Here is a 26030-nt window from a genome sequence, read left to right on the forward strand (position 1 = left end):
AATTTGTATGGCATTGCTCGCTATCACTTAACATAGAAATGTATAACCTGTGGATTTAGATCCCAAGATGAGTGCCATCATCTCTTTTTGAGATCCCATATGAATACATCACATGTATTGTGAGCCACCTCTTTTGCTGGACCAGATAAGTGGGATGCTGATGCTTGGGGTTCAGCTGAAAACTTATTTCAGCACCACTGACTGATATAATTTTCAGCTGCATACTTTCATCCAATGTAATCAATGACTATGACCCTTTATTAGCACAGTATGTAGCTTTACCCTGTTGACAATGGGGCTGATGCAGAGATGGGTTCAATAAGGGCATACTGTAAATTCACACTCCAAAAAAATGCATTTCCTCTTATATGCTACATATTTTATATACATTGTGTATATGCTGTGCATCTAATAAACCCATGCTCTTGGGTCACTATTCCTGTGTGGACTAACATCCATCTCCATAACGCTGCTTCAATACTACTATAGGGCATAAAATGAACAACTGCTGTGGAGAGAGGTGTCTCTCCAAAGGGGATGGAGGCAGGGTCCGCTGCTAAATTTTGCTATGGGATCCACAAAGTTCTGGCCATACCCATCTGTTGAGGTGTGAGGGGCGGGTGCGGTGCAATGCCTGCTGCCGTGCAGATGTACGTCTGTTACTTACCTTGCGTCGCACCCTCTCACCTTCAGGCCGTGTGTTGAGCAGACGGTCCTGGAACCTCCGAATAGCACACGGACATGATGACCTAGGGGGAAGGAGACGAGGTGAGTACCGTCCTTCCTCACGTCGACCGACGCGCCCTACCGAACCGGGGGATAAATTCAGGTTTTAAGTGAAGATCATCATTGGCACTTTTGGCCTCAGATCCCGAATTTTCACCTATCGGTACTCACGCACCAGGTGAAGATCCGTCCTTGCACCGGGTTGCAAGGTTCACCGTCCGCCCAGAAGGAAGGAGATAGATAGTGACAAACAGGGAGAGACAGTACACACAGATATTCCTCACCATGTCCACTCTTGCTCTTCGTCCGCTCACTCGCCTACAGGTCCCTGTAAGGAGATACACAACACAGCCGTGCAGGGCCTAAACCTATGTCAAGCAACTACACATACTAAAACGGCATCACCCTCAACCTACAGTGTGTGTAGTGCGACAGATATAACAAAAACTAAACATTTGCCCTGCACGGAACACCAATCACAGACTAAATATACAAGAGTAAAACACGGTACTGTCTCTTTAAATGTCTGCTACCTACCTATCCAGAGCCGGCCAGCTCCTCTTCTCTGTGACTGGGGAAACCACTACCTCAAGGGTGGAAGCCGTACAGCTCTCCACCACCACTCACACCTCTAATCATCTATGCGGGGGCTACCTTTCTATATGAGGGGCACACCTAATGGGCTCAGGGCCCTGGACCTAACGCCCAGGGTCTTACATGCGGCTCAGGCCTAGGTGCCTGCCAAACGGTGGTAGGTAGTGGTCTGGGCCTAATGGCCAGATCACTTATTATGGGGCTCAGGCCTATTTGCCTGTATCTGTGGGGCTCATATATAGGGCCTAGTGCCCTCCTGTATGGGTACAGGCCTATGCCTGATTTATGGCCACGGGCCTGGTGCCCGCCTACTTTATTGGGTAGTGACCTGGGCCTAGTACCCAGGCCACTTATACCTAATTAAGAGGGGATCCTTTTTGGGGCCTAATGCCCGCTATAGTGCCCCGGGCCTTGTGCCCGACTAATTGCCCACGGGCCTAGTGCCCGACAATGCTCCACGGGCCTAGCGCCCGACAACCCCGGCGGTCTAGGGAGGGGGGTATATGGTGGGCCTCACGGAGGGCCTACCTGCTACGTTGGAAGAGGCTGCGGGGGGGAACTTCGTGACGCTCTTTTACTTTCCTCCCCCGCAGTCCTCTCCGGTCCTCAGCCGCATTCTTCGGCCGCTGGCCCGTCCTGGCCAGCGGCGCCGCCTCTTCTTCCTTTCTTCCAGCCGGCGCCGCCTGTCTTCTTCTTTCTTGACAGCGGCGTCTTCTGGCCTCTTCCGCGGCCACCGCCCCTGTTGCCGCGCCGATCTTCCGCTCTTCGGGAGGTCTTCTCTCCTCCCTCTCCGCCTGCCGAACTGAACTTTCCCGCTCGGCGCCGTCTAATACAAGACGGCGCGAGTGGGCGGGGCTATGACGTGGCGAGCCGCGATTGGCTTGTCGCGTCCGCCTCTGATTGGCTGCTGGCCCGCGAGCCAGGTTTGGCTCACGGCCAGAGCCAAACGCCCGCCGCGCCCAACGCCTGACCGGTGCTGGGAGCAAGTACTCTCTCCCAGCGCCGGCTACCCGCCACTTCTTGGCTGCCGGGTGCCAAGCTCCGCTGAGCTTGCGCCCGGAGCCAAGCTTCTCCCGGCGCCAAAGTACCGCCGGCACTGGTGAAAGGGACCAGGCGGTCCCTTCACCAGGTGCCCGCGGTATCTGCACCGACGCTAGGGACATCACTGTCCCAGCGCCGGCAACGGATGTGTCCCGCAGAGGACACATCCCTTCTGCCTGCCCCTGCACGTCGGCTGATGCTGGGATCAAACTCGTGATCCCAGCACAGCCTTCCACATTGGAATAGGAAAATAGTGTGTGTAATAATAAGGATCTGCAGGTAGTAGTGAGTGGGATATGCATGGCAATCGGCAGCAAATCTTAGAAAACAGGTCAAGAAGCAGAGCCAGGAGTGCAGGAAATGGCTTATTGATGGCCTTAAATAGTCATGTAAGGATTTATAACCTTGTATACTGTATGACTTACTCTGTGGAATGTGATATTATCATGGTGACAAATCAGGCAATCATTCGGACTGTTCTTGATATCAAATTTGTTGCTGGATCTATCACGACATTGAAAAATTAATAATATATTTTTGCAAATTAACCAAATTATTGAATTTGGTCAATATTTAATATCAAAGATGTATATATAAATCAGAATAGGATCTCCTATTAATGGTGTACACATCCTGTATCAGATTTTATAATATCAGACACCAGCAGCTGCTTAATGAGAATTCTAAAGACTAATAAGATGTTAAAAAATTTATTTTGGCTGCTGCAGACTTGCATGCTACTCCATTCTAGGGACAGATCTTGCGATTTTCAGCACTGTGCATGCTCCTTGGGAGACTGTTTGCAAAGATGAGCATCCACAGGTGATATAGAGGCGTATAGAACTTGGTTGCATCTCCACTTGCAGCTGAATGGGTGTACTTGAGCGGCAACGGGGAATTTGCACCTAGGCTAAGTGTTCTGAGAGCATATAGTGGACACGTAGTGGAGCTTCGGGCTATGATGAGTTGATCATATTCAGAAATCCTTTTGAATTTGACAGATGTCCTGATAGTTCACCAGCAGATGGATAGGAAGTTTGTGGCTGCGTTTGGTGAGTGCAAAGATGCCTGTTACTCTGCATAATGGAAAATATCTGCATTTCCCCCATGCATGCAATGCAGCAGTCTTGCAACTCTTATTTGGCCCCATTATTTGTAATAATATTATAAATCTATAGTTTTTTTTTCTTTTTACATAGTTCTGCCATGTAAATAGTAAAACTATTTACTCCTTATTAATCAAATCAGGTCTTGTATAACAGATCAGTGTCATATAGTGAATTCCAGACTTGAGCTCCCAACAGAATTGAAGAGGGTGTACCAGTAAACATTTGTTGGTAATGTATACCACATAAACTTTAGTATGTGTTAATTGATATGTTAGTAGCTGGCATGCACGCCAATCTATACAAAAAATCTGAAGCAAAGCTCTTTTTACTCACAGTATAAATAAATAGTACAAAATGTATTAAAGCCTTAATGAAGTATTTCTTTAAAGTCCATGGCGTTGCCCACTATGTAGTCTTCCTATTATGCGTAAGTAAAAGTGGATAAACCTCACTTAATGCAAATCCTTGATCAAAAAAAGTTTGTTCTGATGGACAACCAGTGGTATATATTCTCTCATGGCTGTGGCTAATTGTGTTTGTTAACTTTCCTTTATATTTTGGAATATAAAAGTAATCTTTTGAGAAAGGATATCCCCTGCAGTGTATTTGCCATTACTTTAACATAACATATGTTGATCTCAGCAGAATACTAGCAGAGCACATGGAGTCACATTCATTGGTTTAGTTTCCCACTAGAGTAGCATATTGTTTTTCTGTATACTTCTGCTAATTAAATCAGTGGTCTTCTGAATTGTTAAGAATTACTACACACACACACACACACACACACACACACACACACACACACAAACACAGACACACGTGTATGTATGTGTATATATATATATATATATATATATATATATATACATACATATGCTTCTACTAATTAAAACAGTGGTCTTCTGAATTAAGACTTGCTACATATCTAAGAATATATATCTTTTATAGCAACCGGTATGAAATACCGATGGACGGGATGCTGGCTGTCAGTACACAGACAGCGGCATCCCGATGGTTCAAATCCCGACAAGGGAATTGTTCCCCTGTCCTATTTACCCCCTAAACTGAACCCCCCTTTCCTGCACCCTCATACTAAGCTTCCCTACCCCGCACCCTAAACCTCCCGGTAAGTACCTAAACCTAACCCTCCCCCCTTAGTGCCTAACCCTAACCCTTCCCCCTTAGTGCCTAACCCTAACCTCCCCCCTCCCGCAGCATAACCCTGTCCCCCTGGGGTGCCTAAACATAACCCCCCCCCACAGCTGACACTTACCTTTCCCCGGTCTCCTTATGATCAGGATGCCGTCTGCCGTGATCCCGGCGTCGGCATCCCCAGTGATGTTGGGATCCCATCACCGGTGTTCTTTCGGCGATTGGGATTCCAGTGCCGGGGTTCCAGCAGACGGCATCCCGGTTGTCGAGATCTTAACCGCATCCCCTTTTATATATATTACTACTAAGCCTAAGCTTATTAACATTTCCTGCTGATGGCCTATTGTCTGATTTCATTTAATGATATTAGTCATAACTTTACAGTATGTAGCCTGGAATGATAATGTAGTAATTTGTATTAGTGAAAGTACATATTATATTATGTCAAATACTGCAGTATGATATCTATCTATCTATCTATCTATCTATCTATCTATCTATCTATCTATCTATCTATCTACAGTATCTTATATATCTGTCATTTTAGGAGCAGACTTCATTGGTGTATGCTTTTGAACATCAACAGAGTTAAAGTTCAAGGGTTATCTGTTCCATTGTAAATGCCTTGTTCTCTTTCCTCTTTGATATTTCTTGGAAGAAAGGATCAGTTCTGCTGCACACTTGCATTTCCCTTCATTAATTATTAATCTCATTGATTGAACTTAACTTTTCAAACAACAGATGTGTTACGGCTACTAGTACAGTGAGTGTGTTAGAGATTTAACATATCCATTTCAACAACCTTTTCCTAATTACTACTATCTGACCAGAACTGTGGCTGTCATTGTACTCAAGAAACAAACCTTTCCCATTTTGAAGAAACCGCTGTTTGCTTACTTGTAGAGTAATGGTAAGATACCCTGGACAAAACCCCCACCTAATTTGTATTTATGGTTCATTCATGAAAAGTCATATGAATTTGAAATTCAGAAACTTTGCAAGAATACAATCTGACACTATATGGAATAATTCCCACACTTCTCCATTACCACAGTATGTCCCAAAGCCTATGGTTTGTGTGCATATTTAATACTTTGTTAAAATTGGACCTGTTTTAGCACAGCTGTTTCACAGACTAAGTAGCACAATGGTTTGACAGGTACACTCCAAAATATGAATTATACCACAAGGCAGAGGACAGAAATGCAAGCCGTTACAAGAGGTATACAGCATTATGCTGGGATCCATTATACAGACAGCCTGATTCCTATCGTTATAATCCCCTCAGCATGACTAACTCTTTCACAGAAATGTGTTCATTCATCACCCCTTCCAGTCATGTAAAAGGCGTAGCTGTGTGCATAAAAGAGAAGCGGTTTTAGTAAATATTTTAAATAACACATTAAAATTTATGACTACGCCTTTCGTATTCTGCGTAAAAGATAAAGCTATCATCATTTGTCATAGCGCTACATATGAAAGGGATCTGGCACTTGGTCTCAGCTTCCAATCAATTGTTACTGCCATAAATGTTGGTTTGGGGTAACTAGATAAGTATCTGTTTGCAAAAGAGGGCTGCCTACTACAGTGGGTGCTGCCCGGGACTAGGCCCCATTGGCAGATTTATTGCCATCTCTCCAGTGTTGTGGTATGATGGAAATGGCAGGTGTGCTATTATACAAAGTGAATTTCTTTCTCCGGGTCCTGTGTTCTGCACAGGTGCAAGAGCAGCTGGAGGTCACTGCGGGCATTTGTTATACCAAAGTGATTGCATTAAAGATATTAATTTGTATCATTGCTATATTCTCTTTCATACTTTTATATTTAAACCATAGCAAAACATTGATGAAATATTGCTGGTAAATGAAAGAACTTTTAAATATTGAACCACAGAAAAAAGAAAAAGGATATTCCCTCCTGCACACTGCAGCAATATCAACAAAAATACTTGAATCCTACATGATAATAAAAATTCAGAGGTATTAGTAGCATACATTTGCAAATATATAATTAAGCGCCGGGCCAACGTCAAGGCTCCTCTATACCGGCATCCCTAACATTAAAGGGTTCACGGCCAAGGCTCAAGGCACCCCAAAATAATCTAGCCAAGGACTATCCCCAGGGCATCACACGAAAAGGGAAAAAAGGTGATAGTGAAGTGTAAAATATAGATGTGTAAAGATAATCAATAAGTGTTAACATAATGAGAAAGAATTAAAATTACATAAATAATGAACAAACAAATAGAAAGGTGATGAAAAAGTGTGTGAATTAAGTGGTGATGCCCTGAAAAAGACCCAGCCAGAACAACTCCAGGGGCCCCACGCCCAAACACTCACCCCAAAATAATTATTGCTAACTAATAGTAGCACCCACTCTGGGTCATATAATTACAAATTAATGTACTGCATAATAACAGCATATGTATAAGCCAAGAGCTGACTCAACTGGGAGGTACCCCAGAAACCCCCAAATGGCACTATATGGACCAGCACATCCTCCCAATGCTGGCTCCCTTCATGCCTCTCAGAACTGCAAATAAAAAGTATGGTGGTCGCTCACATCAGCTTAATGATATAGCACAGGTGCTTGTATAGGGCAGGGTTTACACTGAACCAAAGAAAAAAAATATTCCCTCCAGCACACTGCAGCAATTAGATTATTTTGGGGTGCCTTGTGCCTCGGACGTGAAACCCTTATTGTTAGGGACGCCGGTATAGAGGAGCCTTGACGTTGGACTGGCGTTTAATCATATATTTGCAAATAATGAGGCAAAACCATAGAGACAAAATGTCGCAGCTCGCGAGCTTTCGTCTCTATATATAAGGGACCACGCAGTGGCTGCCATTTCACTCTGGCTGTGGAGACTGAACAGGGAGGGTGGGTAGTGTAGGGCTGGGAGGTACTTACCTGTGCTGGTGCTGTGCTGTCGCTGTGTTGACTGCTGTGTCCTGGGCTGGTGCACTGCTGATCCATCTGGTGTCATCACTGCTGTGCTGTCTGCTGTGTTCATCTGGGCTGGTGCTGTTGTTGATCCATCTGGGCTGGTGCTTTGCTGTCTGCTGCATCCATCTGGGCTGGTGCTGTGCTGTTTGCTGTGTCCGTTCTGGGCTGGTGCTGTTGCTAATCCATCTGGGCTGGTGCTGTGCTTTCTGCTGTGTCCATCTGGGCTGGTGCTGTTGCTGATCCATCTGGGCTGGTGCTGTGCTGTCTGCTGCGTCCATCTGGGCCCAAGTTCTGGACCCAAAAAAAAAAAAATATATATATATATATTCTCTTTTTATTTTTTTTCTGTGTGTGCGTGTTAGGCTTAGCCACACAAGATACAGCAATGCAACCTAGTGCTGCCTGACTCCAGTCGTCATCAATCTGTGCTCTGGGCCCAAGTTCTGGACGCAAAAAAAAAAAATAAAGTGTCTTTTTTTGTCTAATATTTTTCTCTGTGTGTGTGCGTGTTAGGCTTAGCCCACAAGATACAGCCAGCAATGCAAGTTGCAACCTAGTGTTGCCCGGCTCCATTCGTCATCAATCTGTGCTCTGGGCCCAAGTTCTGGACCTGAAAAAAATAAAAAAAGTGTATTTTTTTGTCTAATATTTTTCTCTGTGTGTGTGCGTGTTAGGCTTAGCCCACAAGATACAGCCAGCAACACAAGTTGCAACCTAGTGCTACCCGACTCCAGTCATCATCAATCGGTGCTCCGGTCCCAAGTTGTGAACTGGCAAAAAAAATAAAACATAGTGTATTTTTTTTTGTGTGTGAATTTTGTAACCACACCTTGGCTACACTATTGGTGCTTGTGACACTGCTTCAAGACTGCAGAAAATATGGAGGGCTGTCACATGACAGGAGAGCAAGGCCAAGAACCACATGTTGTAGCTGCTGCCAGCAGTGCAGGGCTGTTAACTTCCTCATCCACTATGAAGGCCCATGCCCCAGGGCTTAAGTCATGCCATCGATATGGTAAAGCTACTTTTACTGAAGTTAAGAAAAAATTATTGAAAGCAAATTTGCCTTTAGATAAACAAAAAAATGGCAATATGCCATTCACTACACGAAATGGCAAGGAAAGGATAAGGCCTTGGCCTTTATTTATGATGACTGCTGGTTCTGATTCTGATAGCCCTTCTGCTTGTAGTAGTAGTGGTGGTGGTACCATTAAAACATTTAAAATTGTTAAGATGAGTAAGACAGCTCTGGAAAAACCAATAGTGTGCCCTGAGAAATCGAAATCACAAATCCCCAAGGACAGTGCAAGTGCGCGGTTGCCATGTGTGAGCCTTACCTAAATACTAGTGTACTGTTGGATCCTCCAAGTTCCAACATTTGTGTGCCCTGTAAATGTGGGGAAGGGCAGTCAACATTTGCAGATGTAGTCAGTGAGGATGCTTCTGTGGAATTGCACATGGAGGAGGAGGATATTTTGGTAGTTGAAGGCGATAAGGATGATGAGGATGTTGATGATGAGGATGTTGGTGATGAGGATGTTGATGATGAAGATGTTGGTGATGAGGATGTTGATGCCGAGGATGTCCTTAGTGTAAGTAAGGCAACAGCTGTTGCCCATGGATTGAAAAAGCCAAAGCCCATTGTTGTCATGCCAGTGCAAAAGACAAAAAAATCCACTTCTCACATGTGGAATTATTTCCACCCCAATCCGGACAACAGTTGTCATGCCATATGTAACCGGTGCAAAGCAAGAGTGAGTAGAGGGAGGGACCTAAACCACCTCAGGCTCATTCACTTCCTCCTGTCTGCCTTGAATTGTTTTTAACCCCTTGGAATGAAGAGGACGTGATCTACACTAGGAATAGGTAAGTATGGATTTTTTTTCACAGGTATCGTAGTTGCTACATGGACAAGAGGACGTGAATGGCTACAAGGATAGTAGGTTAGTATGTGTTAGTGTAAGTGTAAATGAGTGAGTGAGTGAATGTATGTGAAATAAAATATTCCAACCTTTGTTCGTGTCCTGTGTTTAGTTTAATATTTCTTTTGCAGGTGATCTAGAGGTACCAGTGGGCCCTTAATGCCTGGAATGCTAGTACTTGTGGTTCTCCAAGTACCAGCATGCAGGGGAGGCATGCTGGGACCTCTAGTTCTACTGTAGATGACAATATTATTCAATGTATTTTTTACACAATTAACACGGCGCCCACCGCCCATGGCCTAGTGCTGGTTGTTGAAAATACTGGGAAACCCTAAGTTTTTTTCCCCCTATATTTTCACAAACAAGGCTGGCTCAAAAATGCCCAGTGCTAGTACATTTTTTTAATTTAAAATAGAAAATTTAAAATAGAAAATTTAACACAGGAACCTTCATAGATCTCACTGATCTGTGAAGGCTTCTGTATAACTTGGACCTTGTAATGAAAGTCGCATTTCAAAGTCAGAGTTTTCATACTCACACAGACTCGCACAATGTAATAGCCTCAAACTCACAAGTTTGCAGGCTATTACATTTGCTAAGTTGTCAGACAAACTTGGACCTTTAAATGTACAAGAAGGTACGAGTTTGTCCCGCATGCAAAACTTGGGCCCTATTACATTTACCTCATGATTTCTGTTTGAAAGGCAGAAAAAAGACTTTTGAATGTGCAGTTTGGCTGGATTTCTATATGAAACCCTTTTTTATATTATGCAGTACCTTGGATGTCAGCTGACAGATCAGTACTCTGAAAAGGGTAGTGTTAATTGAATCTTAAAGCAGTATTCAATATACTGGTGCAAATTTTGGGCCTGATTCAGAATGGCAAATCAAAAAAAGAGCAAAACCAGAGCTTTACTCTGTATCAGACCCTTTATCTCGATTTGCTCCTAACTCAGTGAGGCCCACAGCTGGTAATCAAGTAAATAACAATGCAGTAAGTAATACGCAGTTAATGTAAAGCCCCGTACACACTGGATGATTTATTTGTACGATAACGATATCTTTCATCGATATATTGTTCAAATTGTCCAGTGTGTACGCACTTACAGACGAACGATGGACGCTTCCACGGGTCGTTATATATCCCCAGTCATCTGTACATGAAGTCCAATCTGGGAATATTGCTAACAATGCCATTGTCAGCATGGCCCCACAGCCCTTCTCCGCCATCATTCATTATTGCCCCATCATGTGTATGCACTTGCCAATGCCGTCACCACCGCTGGGAAGCCACATCCGACATTGCTGGGCACACTCATCATCCATTGTGTACCCAGTTTAAGTTCATACCCCTTTTACAGCAGAGCTAAAACCCGGATTAATCCAGGGTAACCCGGGTAGCTCCTTGGTGTAAAAGGGGAAAGGGTTGGATTGCCGGGTGGAGTGACTCGGCAATCCAACCCAGGTAACTAGAAGGGTTTAACAAGGGAATAACCCATAAAACCTTGCTGTGTAAATGGCGCGATCCGGGTCACAATGACCTGGATCATGCCGCATGCCTGCCGATTGTCCGGCTTCAGTGGCGCTTGAAGATGACGTCATCTCCAAGCGTCCACTGCAACGCCGGAAAAGCCGGGTCTATGCAGACCAGGTAAAATCCAGGTCTGATACGGATTGGAACCCTGTTCCAACCTCCAGGTGAGACCCGGAAGTTAGGTGTAAAAGCAGTATGAGTCGCAATTCTTACTTGTCTCTTAACTGTAGAGCTCTTTAACATTTAAAATAGAACATAAAGACCAAACAAATAACTCCCACATATATCTTGATATAATGTAGCAGTATATCCCTATTGCCATCAGTTTTATAACATACTTTCACCGTACTTCGAAAAGACAGACACCTTATGTATATTGCTAAATTGGCAGCGTTCCAGCTCTCTCACTTTCTGTAATTGCCCTCTTAGAAGCCTGGGAAGTAGCTTCCATTCTACATGCCAGAATAAACTCAGCATATGAGGAGGACATTATCAGAAATGGGTAGCTGCTAAATAACAGAGGAACCTTCAACAGAATTTATTGTAGAGTAAGTCACAATTCTGTATATTATGTAGATAAATTATATATATATTATATATATATATATATATATACTTAATGTATATATATATATATATATATTTCTTTTATTTATTTATGTAAAAGGGGAAATTTGTAGAAAGATGAAGTCAGGAGAAAATTAAAGTGTCAACTTTTACATTTACGGATTTGTGCTTTATGAGCCTTGATCTGTTAATGTTTCCTATGGGGCTATTGTAGATAAGTGTATTGCACAGGTGTCCCTCAGCAATTTATAGATGCAATAATTGGACAAGAAAAAGACACAGGGTTTTAAAACACATGGTTTGCAGCTGGTTCCAACCATTTTAACAGCAGACATAACTTTTCCATGACAGAGATGATTTCCAAGTCACAGGAAGCACTCGCATCCTCCTTACCTCTCTGTGCTCTACTACTTTCTCTATGTTCACTCTTGCACAGACTGTACTAGCACTTTTTATTACCACTCTGTCAAAATCCCAAACAAGCATTTTTATCTACCATAATTCATCCATCACCCCCCAGTCTCTAAAAAGAACATCTGTAGAATATGTTAAAAAATACACAAAATCTAACAGAAATTGAGTAAGATATTTACATTTCTGATGAAAAGCTCTCTGCAGCATTTTATCCCAAGGGCTTTTTAACAAAAAGTAATTATTCAGGTAATCACAGAATTATAGTATGTAAAATATTGTCATAAACAGTCACTAAACACTTCTGCTCATATTTTTATTCAATTATGGCATACTGAAAAGAGATCTCAGTAATATATAGAAAGACAGGCAGTTATATAATGAGAGGAATATACTAAAAGTCCATGGATATAAAATACATTTTACAGTGTCATGTAGGGTTATATTCCACATTATTCTACATATGTTACAATGGCTCCTAGGTGAGCATACTACAGTATACTTTATATTGTGTTCTTGGCTTTAATAAAAACAAGTGGGCAGTCCTTACCTATAGTTAAAGAGGTACTCATTACTCTTTTGGCTTGGGTATGAGATGCCGGCGCACGGAATCCTGTCGGTCAAAATCCTGATACCGGCATCCTTACAGGGTTAGGATTAGGATTCCTACCTGTTGGTAGGAATCCTTACACTTTTCCTACCCCTAAACCTAACCCTCCCTCCCTGCTGCCTAAACCTAACCCTCCCTCCCTGTTGCCTAAACCTAACTCGCCCCTTAGTGCCTCTCCCTAACCCTTAACCCTCCCCCTAACGCCGCTACTTACTTTTTGGGATGCCGGCAATCGGGATGCTGGCAATGGCATTCTGACAGGTGTCAGGATTCTGGCGCTGGCATTCTAAGTGCCGACATCCCATGTGCCATAATATTGCCCGCTCACTCATTTTAGGTAACATCACAGCATTATTGTATTTGCTACAAGGACATTTGTTATACTCTATGACTCACAGAAAGGCTAATATTACTAAACTGTGCATCTAACCGAGGTGCAGATAGGCAAATGGGCCTCATCCACATGTCAATTTATGTTCATTTGTGGTGGCATAATTATACGCATTCTTGTACTGTGTAAAAATGCATCCAAATCTAGACTGAGCATATCCTACAGTTGAGGCCTTTTATCCCCAGAGAGGGGTAATGGGGGTAAATTGAGGTATTAATGGTGTCAAAATGATATTGTTGACATTGTGAACCTGTAAAAAAAAAATAACCATGTTGACCTATGTGTTGGTGGACATATTGGTTGTCCACCTAATGTCCATTTTGACATTCTGACTGTCAATTCAGAACCTGTCAACATTCTGAATGTCAACCTTCTGAATGTTGAAAAGTCATACCACACCCCTGTGATCCCAGTGTACAGTAGTAGCTAGCTGTCCTATTGAGAAACAATATGTAATGCTGGTGGCTGAATAGCCCCCGGATCAAACGCCAACAGCGGAACACCGACGGTTCAAAAATCCCAACGGGGGGTGGTAAGTATCCTAACATTCCCCTTTCCCTACCCTAAACCTCCCGTAGTGGTGCCTAGCTCTAACCTCCCCCCTTAGTGCCTAACCCTAACCTCCCCCCGTTGGTGCCTAAACCTAACTCCCCCTTCCCGCACCCTGAACCTAACCCTCCCGGGGGGGTATGCATAACCCTAACCTCCCTCCGGGGGTGCCTAACCCTAACCCCCCTTCCCCTAGCCCAGTGTTGGCTAACCTTGACACTCCAGCTGTTATTGAACTACATAACCCAGCATGCACTGCTACAGTTTTGCTATTAGGGCATGCTAAAACTGTGGCAGGGTATGCTGGGATATATAGTTCCACAACAGCTGGAGTGTCAAGGTTAGCCAACACTGCCCTAGCCCATCCATAAGCCTCCCGGGGGGGGTGCCTCACCCTAAGTCCCCCTGGGGGTTCACAAGGCTAACCCTCCCCCTTGCGGCTAGAACCTAGGACACCTGGCTTACCTTAGTTCGGTATGCTGGGTGTCGGGATTTCGTTGTGGGGCTAATGATAGGTGCCATGATTTCAACACCTATCTTTAGTCCCATGTTGGGTTTTTAGTGTCGGTATCCTGACTACATCCCGTCCTGGTGTAGTAATTTTCCTAAAGGAAACAGAATCCCTGTAATTATAAAAGATCACACAAAAATGATCTTAGCAGTTCTAATGTGTACAGTAGGTAGAGCAAACGGTGAATGGAGATCGGTGTCCGGCTGCCCAACTAAGAAAAGGTCTTACTCTTACTGCAGTCACACAGCAATTGAACTAGTGAGAGGAGGCAGTCCTGAAGCTGGAGGAAGGGCCTGGTTCTGATGGAGGCAGTCCTAGAGCTGACAGAGATGGGCCTGTTGGATGGCCCCATGGGGAGCCAGGTCCTGCAGGCCCCACCCCCGGTGCGGTACTTCAGGCAGGGAGAGTGAGTACTAACTGCTGCTGCAGCAGCCTCTCTCCCCAGATCAGCACACACGCTGCTGTGTGCTGGGCAAGGAAGAGGGACTGTTGCAGCAGTATTCAGTCCTCTCTCTCCTTGCCTGATGTGCGGATTGCGGGGGGAGCGATAGTACTCCTTCCTCCCTGGACACACCTCCCCAAGTTGGCCATGCCCCCTCCCAGTACTGGAGCCCAGCAGAACTGTCGGCAGCCCTAACTAGGAATAGCAGAATGGTGGAGCTAAAGGGAGCTAATGGGAGAACCATGGTGTCCAGAAACAGCCTATCCGGGATTGCCAGCCACGTGGACTCTAGACAGATGTCATGATTTCTGGAGAAATCCCGGACAGGTGGTAAGCTTGTAAGATTGCAAAAATGCAGTTTGTTTTTCAGGATGCATTTTGCAATTTCATATCCATCTCACTTCTGAATAATGTTGGTATGTACTTTGTGACATGGTATTTTATCCTGCTGGAAGCAGCCATTAAAAGAGGGGTAGACAGTGGCCATAAAGGGTTGCTCATGGTCAGCAATACTCAGGTTTCTGTGTCACTTAAATTATATAATTATTATTATTACATTGGACCTAATGTGTGCCATGGAAATATTACCCATACCATTACACCCCCACTACCTGACATCCCCATCTGTATTAGGGGTGAGCGGGTTCGGATTTCTGAAATCCGAACCCCCCTGAGCCCCCCCGATCCGAGCCAGGCTCGACTTTTCCCGCCTGACTCGGATCTGAAATCGAGGCAAAACGTCATCATCCCGCCTTCCGGGTCTCGCGGGTTTTGGATCCTATATAAGGTACCCGCGTCGGCGCCATTTTCTCACTTGGCTGTGGACAGTGAAGAGGGAGGGTGGGAGTTAGGGCTGGCTGGGCTGTGTAGTGTAGTGTAGTGCAGTGTAGTGTTGTGCTGTGCTGTGCTGCGCTGTGCTGCTGTTGTCCATAGGGGCTGTGTCCACTCCTCCAAAGTCCATAGGGGCTGGCTGTGTTGTGCTGTGCTGCTGTTGTCCATAGGGGCTATGTCCACTCCTCCAAAGTCCATAGGGGCTGGCTGTGTTGTGCTGTGCTGTTGTCCATAGGGGCTATGTCCACTCCTCCAAAGTCCATAGGGGCTGGCTGTGTTGTGCTGTGCTGCTGTTGTCCATAGGGGCTGTGTCCACTCCTCCAAAGTCCATAGGGGCTGGCTGTGTTGTGCTGTGCTGCTGTTGTCCATAGGGGCTGTGTCCACTCCTCCAAAGTCCATAGGGGCTGACTGTGTTGTGCTGTGCTGCTGTTGTCCATAGGGGCTGTGTCCACTCCTCCAAAGTCCATAGGGGCTGGATGGACTGTGTTGTGCAGTCAGTTGTCCATAGGGGCTGTGTCCACTCCAAAGTCCTGTGCAGAGTCCCAGTCCTAAAGGGGTGCTGTAGTGTTGTCCAGGGGGTGCTCTGTCCATCAGGGGTGCTCCCCCCAAAGTGCAAAAAAAAAAAAATATTTTCTGTGTTTGTGAAAAAAAGTAAAGAGCCGGCTGGCTTGACCGTTAAAGGGTGCTGTAACCCCCAAAGTACATTCCAAACAAAATAAAAAAATATTTTCTGTGTTTGTGAATTGTGTGCGCAGTAGCCGCACGTGCATCAACAAAGCAGTGCCAAGTGTGCACCTGTGTCATAAGTGAAGGGCGGGCTGGCTTGACCGCTAAAGGGTGCTGTAACCCCCAAAGTACACTCCAAACAAAATAAAAAAATATTTTCTGTGTTTGTGAATTGTGTGCACTGTGGCTGCACGTGCATCAACAAAGGAGCAGCGCAAAGCGTGTGCCTGTGTCCCATAAGTAAAGGGCCGGCTGGCTTGACCATTAAAGGGTGCTGTAACCCCCAAAGGGCACTCCAAACAAAATAAAAAAATATTTTCTGTGTTTGTGTGCGCCTTAGCCGCACGTATATATCAATATAACTTAAATGGAGGACCAAACTTTCTCCGATAAAAATTAAATAGGGAAAGATCAAGAACCACTTCCTCCTAGTGCTGAAGCTGCTGCCACTAGTCATGACATAGACGATAACATGCCATCAATGTCGTTTGCCAAGGCCGATGCCCAATGTCATAGTAGAGAGCACATACAATCCCAAATGACAAAGTTCAGGAAAATGACCTTGAAAAAAACATTTAAATCATCTGAAGAGAAACGTAAACTTGCCAATATGCTGGCAAAAGCACAGCGAAGAACTGTGCATTCTAAGGAGAAATCACAAATCCCCAAGGAGAGTCCAAGTGTGGTGGTGGTTGCTATGCCTGACCTTCCCAGCACTGGATGGGAAGAGGTGGCTCTTTCCACCATTTGCACGCCCCCTGCAAGTGCTGAAAGGAGCACCCACAGTCCACTTGCTGATATGCAAATTGAAGATGTCACTGTTGAAGTACAACAGGATGAGGATACTGGTGTAGCTGGCGCTGAGGAGGAAGTTGGTGAGGAGGATTCTGATGGTGATGTGGTTTGTTTAAATCAGGCTCCGGGGGAGACAGTTGTTGTCCGTGGGATGAAAAAGCCCATCACGGTCATGCCTGGGCAGAAGACCAAACATTCCACCTCTTTGGTCTGGCAATATTTCTATCCAAATCCGGACAACAACTGTCTTGCCATATGTACCATATGTAAAGGTGAAATAAGTAGGGGTAGGGACATTAACCACCTAGGAACATCCTCCCTTATACGGCACCTGCTGCGCGTTCATAAAAAGTTACTGTCAAGTTCCGAAACTTTGGCTAAGACCGTAAGCAGTCCAGGGACACCTAAATCCCATTGTCCTGATGTATCCAAGCGCCTGCAAACCTCACCGTCAACTCCATCCTCGTCAATTTCCTCCTTAGTCAGGATCAGAAGTAGTCCTGCAGGCCATGTCACTGGCATGACTGACTCTCCTATCCGGGATTCCTCCGGAGGATCCTGCATTGCTACGCCTCCTGCTGCCGCTGCTGCTGTTGCTGCTGCTGGGAGTCGTTAATCATCCCAGAGACGAAGTAGGAACACCACTACTTTTACTAAACAATTGACCCTCTAACAGTCCTTAGCGAGGACAGCAGTCATCCTGAAGCAAAACGTATAACTGAGGCCTTGACTGCTATGTTGGTGTTAGACGTGCATCCGGTATCCGCCATTAGTGCAGTGGGATTTAGACAATTGATGGAGGTAGTGTGTCCCCGGTTCCAAATCCCGTCTAGATTCCACTTCACTAGGCAGGCGATACCGAGACTGTACAGAAACGTCAGAAAAAGTGTCCTCAGTGTCCTGAAAAATGCCGTTGTACCCAATGTCCACTTAACCACGGACATGTGGACAAGTGGAACAGGGCAGACTAAGGACAATATGACTGTGACAGCCCACTGGGTAGATGTATCACCTTACGCAGCAACAGCAGCAGCGTCACCAGTAGCAGCATCTCAGAAACGCCAGCTTGTACCAAGGCAGGCTACTCTGTGTATCACCAGTTTCAGTAAGAGGCACGCCGCCGACAACCTCTTAGAGAAACTGAGGGAAATCATCGCCCAGTGGCTTACCCCACTTAGACTCTCCTGGGGATTTGTGATATCTGACAACGCCACCAATATTGTGCGGGCATTACATCTGGGCAACTTCCAGCACGTCCCATGTTTTGCTCACAAAATAAACTTGGTGGTGCAGAATTTTCTGAAAAGCGACAGGGGCGTGCAGGAGATGCTTTGGGTGGCCCGAAACATTTCTGGCCACTTTCGCCATTCAGCGACTGCGTGCCAAAGACTGGAGCGCCAGCAAACACTCTTGAACCTGCCCCGCCATGACCTGAAGCAATAGGTTGTGACGCGGTGGAACTCAACCCTCTATATGCAGAGGATGGAGGAGCAGCAAAAGGCCATTCAAGCCTATACATCCACCTATGACATAGGCAAAGGAGGGGGTATGCACCTGACTCAACCGCAGTGGAGAATTATTTCCGTGTTGTGCAAGGTTCTCCAGCCCTTCAAACTTGCCACACGTGAAGTCAGTTCAGACACTGCCAGCTTGAGTCAGGTCATTCCCCTCATCAGGCTTTTGCAGAAGCAGCTGGAGAAAGTGAAGGAGGAGCTAAGATGGAGTGATTCTGCTCGGCATGTGGGACTTGTGGATGAAGCCCTTCATTCGCTTTGCCAGGATTCCAGGGTGGTCAATCTGTTGAAATCAGACCACTACATTCTGGCCACCATGCTCGATCCTAGGTTTAAAGCCTATGTGGTGTCTCTCTTCCTGGCCGACACAAGCCTGCAGAGGTGCAAAGACCTGCTGGTGAAAACACTATCAGCTGAAGCGGAACGTGACACGTCAACAGCTCCTTCTTCATTTTCTCCCGCAACTGGGGCTGCCAGGAAAAAACTTAGGTGTCCTAAGCAACCCGCTGGTGGTGATGCAGGGCAGGCAGGACCAAGTTTGGACATCTGGTCCGGACTGAAGGACCTGGCAACAATTTCAGACATGTCTACTGTCACTACATATGATACTGTCACCATTGACAGAATGGTGGAGGATTACATCGGTGACAGCATCCAAGTAGGCATGTCAGACAGTCCATACCTGTACTGGCAGGAAAAAGAGGCAATTTGGAGGCCCCTGTACAAACTGGCTCTATTTTACCTGAGTTGCCCCCCCTCCAGTGTGTACTCCGAAAGAGTGTTTAGTGCAGCCGGGAACCTTGTCAGCGAAAGGCGTAGGAGGTTGCTTCCACAAAATGTGGAGAAGATGATGTTCATAAAAATGAATTATCAACTCTTCCAGGGAGACCAGCCTCCAGAACGTACAGAGGGACCTGTGGTGGTGGATTTCAGCGGGGACGAGTTAATACTCTGTGAGGTTGAGGATGTACACAACACTGAAGAGGGTGAGGAATCGGTTGATGAAGATGACATCTTGCCTCCGTAGAGCCAGTTTGTGCAGGGACAGATTAATTGCCAGCTTGATTTGTGGGGGCCCAAACGAACCAATCATTTCAGCCACAGTTGTGTGGCAGACCCTGGCACTGAAATGATTGCTTTGTTAAAGTGTGCATGTCCTGTTTATACAACATAAGGGTGAGTGGGAGGGCCCAAGGACAATTCCATCTTGCAGCTTTTTTTTTTCTTTGCATTATGTACAGTTTGGGGCCTAGTTTTTCAAACTGCCATCCTGTCTGCCACTGCAGTATCACTCCTAGATGGTCACGTGTTTGTGCTGCCCACTCGTGTCGCTTAGCATAGTCATCCAGCTACCTCGGTGCAACCTTTTGGACATAAAAACACTATTGTGAGGTGTGAGGTGTTCAGAATAGACTAGAAATTAGTGTAAATTAAGGTTATTGAGGTTAATAATAGCATAGGAGCAGAAAAACCAACACATTGTGTGATTTTAGCTGTTTTTATGCTTTTTAAAAAAAAAATACAGATCCAAAACACAAAACCCAGAACCCAAAACACGGAAGGGTGGTTTTGGCAAAACCAATCCAGATCCAAAACACGAAGAAAGATCCAGATCCAAAACCAAAACACAAAACACGAAATGTGGCCGGTGCACACCCCTAATCTGTATATTGCAAAAGAAATCATGATTCGTCAGACCGGTGAGTTGTGTCAGTAGGGGGTGCGGGCCACCACGGGTGACACTACCTGATGGGGTGACACCAAAATAGCAAAGTAGTTCTGATATTTTGGCGTAACCCCCTTGGCTGGTGTCACAAGATAGTGCTGCAGTAGCGTCATTCCCCCCCTCGTGCGTGGAGAGCAGCTCCCGGAGTGCGACGAGAATGGTGGCGTGACACACGGTCAAGCCCGAGAATGGCGCACCTCAGGGGGCAAGGCCTAGCGGGCCTCTCAGTTAAACCTCCCGGGTAGCTCCACTGTGTCCAGGCAACATTTTTATATTCCTCAACTGTCCACTCACCCTCCATTAACTACAGTATTTACCAATGATACCCATCATTACTTGTACTAAAGCTCCGGTATGCCGTCTGACAGCTTAGAGGACAGGAGCTGTCAGTGTGCTCTGATCCTGCCCTAGCTATATAAGCATCTAAAGCTGTGTACACGCTATATGATGTGTGTTCCCAGCAACGGCATGACGTGATAGAACGTTATATATCGCATTGGCCATACGCATTACACAATCTGGTGTATGACCATGTGTTATATATCGTTCTATGCTGCATTTAGCAGCATGGCGTCATTCACCGCATCATCCCATCAGCTGTGCAGCACAGCAGATGGAACGATGCAATGAACATCCGGCGTGCATGGGCAATAGTGGGTACACACTGTACGATCCACAATATATACTGGGTACACACTGTACGATCCACAAGAGATATCCATAAGATATAAGTATATTGTTCCAATATCTGTTAGAACAATATATCGTAAAATATATTGTATAGGGAGGGTGTACCCGGCTGAAGTTGGGTGTGTAAACTTAAGTGTACATATACAGTATAGGTATAAGCTTTATCCATTTTTTGTCATGGAGTGTCAGTGATATGTGGGTATTCTGTGCTTTTACCACATTATATAGTATGGCCAGTGTAAAATCCTGTTTCCCGATTTCATCGCGCTCTTTATTAGTCATAAAGAATAGATAAAATGCCCTGACAATTTTTGTACTGTTAGTAATAAAATATTAGAACCAACAAAGGCCTGCTACCTTGCTAGATGAGATAGCTTAAACTAATCTAGGAAATTCTCAAATGATTTATTGGGGATGCTGCTGTTATGCATCTGCTGGGTAAAGTTATTATTATGAAAAATAGTGAGTGAACTCTCCTAGATGAAGCAGGCCATTTTTACTATAACAGTCCATAATCATGCACATACGTACTGTATGTTGGTACTGTACTGTAGGTGTACTGTAACTAGTTATCACTGTGCTGGAAAATATTGAACCTCGTATATGTCTTATAGCTAAGAAGTTCAAGAACAGGCTTAATTTGTGATTAGTTCACTGAACTGAGGCTCTGTAACATTTTGCTTCAGGAAAATCCTGTCTTACAGTGTATTCCATTTGCAAAGCCATAGAGAGGGGGGTGGGGCAGATACTCATTACGTGGCTTGTCTGGAGGGTGAAGGCAGACCAGTCATGGAGTAATGCCCATCCCTACATGATGGCTTGCAGCGCCGCATAGTATTTAGAATACAAAACTTCAGAGTAAGGTTGGCCATGTCTCCTCCTAGCACCAAGGCACACAGTATGTCTCAGTGGCCCTGCCCATTACCCACCCCCTTATTTAATAAACATTTTAGCCTTAAAACCATTTCAAGACATGTTAAATAACTCATGAAAATGAGAGAAGAAGGTAGATATGTGTATGGACATTGGTTAGTAAATGCGCATTACATCTTCAAGAATAGATTTTCATTTACTTGCAACTTCGAGCAAAGGACCTCATTCAAACCCGCTCGCTAGATGCGTTAACTCGCTTGATGTGTATGCAAATTTGGGATGGCATGCGATCATACGGCAAGGCATTAGCATGCCCACTATTTCTTGGCGTGTGATCGCTTTGTGTATACCAATGCAAACCAGCATCGGCATACGTTGCTGTTTTAAGATGCCCACTTGCACTCGTCATCTCCAGAAAATGTATGCAACCATCGGTAAATTGGGTACCATCAGATGCGATCGCAGTGCTTGTGGTTGACCATATCATACCGCAAGCACTGCTATCACTTCAGTGTAAAACCCAGCCAGGTGACGTGTACTGTAACGCTGTCTCTAAATTATGCACGCTTCTGAAACGGCATTGAGACACTCAGGCACGCCTGCCGTCACACCTCCACTCCCCCGTTTTTAATGGCCTGCCCCTGTCACCACCTACAAACGGCTTCTGCTGTCACTCACTCTGCTGGGCAGTCTACACGCAGCGAGTGAATGCTTCCCGATCTCTCGCACTGGCTCGCGCACTGCAATGCATACGCATGCGCACAATGCGAAAATCGGCTGGCTACGAGCGAATGCATCCTAGAAAACGGGTCTGAATCAGGTCCAAAGTCTGCACAAGAATCATGACAGCAAGCCTTATTCAAATGTGGATATTTATGCAGATTGAGCGATTGTTTGCCATTGCACATGCGTGTAAGCCGGGCTGCACATGTGCAGTGATTTATTTGGGAATACGATCACACAGAGAATTCACTTGCAAAATAAGTGACAGGTAGTCAGCATTTGGGGGAGGTAACGGGGGGTGGCTAGAAAAATGCAGGCATGTTGGACCATTAAAAACACAGTTTTCTGGGCATCCATAAGTTGTATAAAATAAATAAATCTTGCTCACAGCAGGAGATCCCTAAGCTTACTCAGAAGGCTGATTGCCGCCTGATCTGCATTCAATGTTTCCGATTTTGGGAGTGAGCGGCAAATACGAGATGCTTTCAGTGGTCATCTCAAAGCACTGGACAGCGAGTAACTCATTAGCATATTTTTGCAATTGTGATCCGTGAGAGATCGCAGCTGTATGGATTTGCGTCCATCTCTGAATCAGACCCAGGACCTGATTCAGACCCGCTCGCTAAGGCGCGATCGCTCGCTCTGAGCGATTTTCGTCCATCTGCGCATGCGTATAATTCGCAGTGCGCGTGCGCAAGCCATTCGTTGCAATCTGATTTTGGTTGCTCGTAAGCCACTATCAGGTCGCTGCTTTGAGTGACAGATAGTGCCGTTTGTGGATGGTAACAGGGGAAGGTGCTTGTGAACGGGGGAGTGGTGGTGCCAACGCAGGTGTTGCTGACTGTCAAAATGGAGTTTTAAGGGCATGCATAATTTAAAGGCCGTGCCATTGTACATGTCAGTTCGCATCCATCACGATGGAACTACTCGCAGTGCTTGTGTAGCCCAGGGTATACCACAAGCACTGCGTGTGCAGGCGATGGTTTCTTCCTCTGCCGATGTATGCAGTCAATTAATCGTGTAACAGGTGCTACTCATTCCATTGTATAATAGCAAAGTGGTTGCGTAAATTAGCATTTTTTTTTTTTGTTTTGTCTATTTTTGTTTGTTAATTGGATATTAAATAAGATACCAAACCCAAAGAAATGTAAATTCCCATACAATAGTCCCTATATTTTTAAAGTTCACAAACACATGTTTTTTTTCTTTTTGTTGTTTTTAAAGTGAAAGTGCTTTTTTGGTTGTGGAACTGCACATCCCAGCATGCCATTCCAGAGTAAATACATGCCATTTTTTGAATACTGTTGCAGGCCAGGGCCGGATTTGTTGTACCATACTATTTTATTAAAAATATTTTATGTTGGAAGAAGGTACAAAAAACATTCTGTCATTGAAGATGACATTTTTTATTGAGTTTCATTTTTTGGTTTTTTGAAAATTCAATAACCAGAATATTTAGCAATTTCATTTTTAAAAAATGCATAATTGAAATTATGGCCCTGATTCAGAGCCGGACGCTCTGACCAGAGCGCTCGCTCTGAATAAGGCCCACCTCCATTAATATGGAGCGTCCTCCTGGACGCTCGTATAGCTGTGGGTCACCACCCACAGCATATACGAGCGTGCAGGATGATGGTCGCGATGGTCTTGACCATCGCGACCATCGAAACTGCGAGCAAAAGCCTGCGGTTGGGTTTTTCAACCGCAAGGCCAGGAGTGATTTTGGCTCTATCAGAGCCAAAATCACTCCCACTGATATCACTAGTGATGTCAGTGGGGCCCGCTTCAGACGGTAGGCGTTCCTTTGGGAATGCCTACGTCTGGCAGGCACGCCCCCGGCATGCCCACCAAAGGGGGCATGCTGTCAGTCACCATCGACAGCACGCCCCCTTTGATGAAACACTCCGAGCGAAGGAAAGTCCTTCGCTCGTCGGGTCTCGTGCATGCGCACGACGTAGCTCCCTCCGTCGTGCGCATGCGCAGTGCGGATCATCGACCCACTTGCGAGCGGACAGCCTCTCGCGAGTGGGTCTGAATGAGGGCCTATATTTTTTAAACATAAAAAACAAACAATTTAATTCATTAAAAATACATGTATTTCTGGACAAATTTGGTTTTGGATTACCAACAGAAAATGAAGATGTGGACACACTTGCAGATGTGGGTGAGGAAAGTGTGCCTGTGCCGCCACCAAATGAGCCTCCTCCACCTCCTACAAATACATAACCTCAAAATGTGGCAGACCCATTACATGGAACAATACAAAATCAAGATATTCCTTGTGGGCCTTCCACGGGCACTAACCAGATTAAATTTTTGGACATACATTTGGAAAGTTCTGGGTGAAATAAATTAAAGATCATCAATCGGAATTCTTCTTCTTTGCTGCCGACCCTGCTGGGTGCTTGGTCCAGCCACAGCAGTGCACTGGTCCATCTCACCTTCTATTGGGCCAATCAGATGTTCTTTCATCTCCCTGACATCTTAGCTTGTGGACCTTAGAAAGGAGTTTTGCTCCAACATGCTGGCCTGGACAGCCTCCATGGCTGCTGATTGCCTTAACACTGCCACCCTAAGCCCATCCAGTACTTGGGTAAGGGTGGCAGTGGAGTCATCTGTTGTGGGATCAGGCACACTTTTCTCAGCCTCATCTGGAAGTGTATCCACTACTTCAATTTCTGAAGCAATTCCAAAACCAAATTCGTCCAGAAATTCATGTATATCAATCATGCAGTCCTCTATACTGGCCTCCTCAGAATCCATGACTGCAAATTTTTAAAAAATCTGGCGTTGCTATTTATAGCAATCTGCGTACGCGCCTGCTACTGTGCGCCACTCCCACGCAGTGCACTATGCGATGCACAAGCGACCAACACACCCTTTAAAAGTGCCCCACACACTTCAAAACACTTTCACAAGGGGCTGCATAGTGTTGGGAGTGTCCTACTGGCCGCACAGGCATATCCTAGCTGTGGAATGAGGTGAGTCACATGATGTATAATAGGTGTTGTGTTGTTATAGATGTATTAAATCAACAAATTTCCTGTGTTTATCCACCATTTTGGAATGGCCAACCAATCAGACTGCACCCTAGTTGATATAAAGTTTGCACACTGTAATATTTGTCATTGCCATCATGAGATCCTCCAGTTTTAGTAGACGGGAGCTGCGCGTCCTTACCGACATAATGGACCGGCGCCTGGGGCCAGTGGGCCCGCATGTGCCCAATCACCTGAAAATGCGGCTGTACGCGGAGGTGAGGAGGAGGCTCCAGCGCATGAGCTTCCGCCGCACAGTTGTGCAGCTGGAGAGAAGATGGTCGGATCTCCGGAGGCAGACCCCAGCCCACAATAGCCACATGTGTCCTACAGATTTTGGAGGCCATTCGACGCATACAAAATGCACTTTAATTTTTTTGTTGATTTAAAAATTTAAAAAATTATTTTTTCCCAAAAAAATGTGTGGTGGTCTTAATACTGTTGAACTATCTGATTCAATGTTTGCGTAGATATGTAATTTTTAATGTGTACATATATATATATTTATTTGGAAGTGTGTGTAGGGACAGCGCACAAATACAGTAATTCCCTCTAATGAAATTTGAATATTAATTAGTGTAGTATGAATGTGATATAGTCAATGAA

Source organism: Taudactylus pleione, unplaced genomic scaffold (assembly GCF_031769625.1).
Source record: "Taudactylus pleione unplaced genomic scaffold, aTauple2 ptg000703l, whole genome shotgun sequence".
NCBI classification, from domain to species: domain Eukaryota; kingdom Metazoa; phylum Chordata; class Amphibia; order Anura; family Myobatrachidae; genus Taudactylus; species Taudactylus pleione.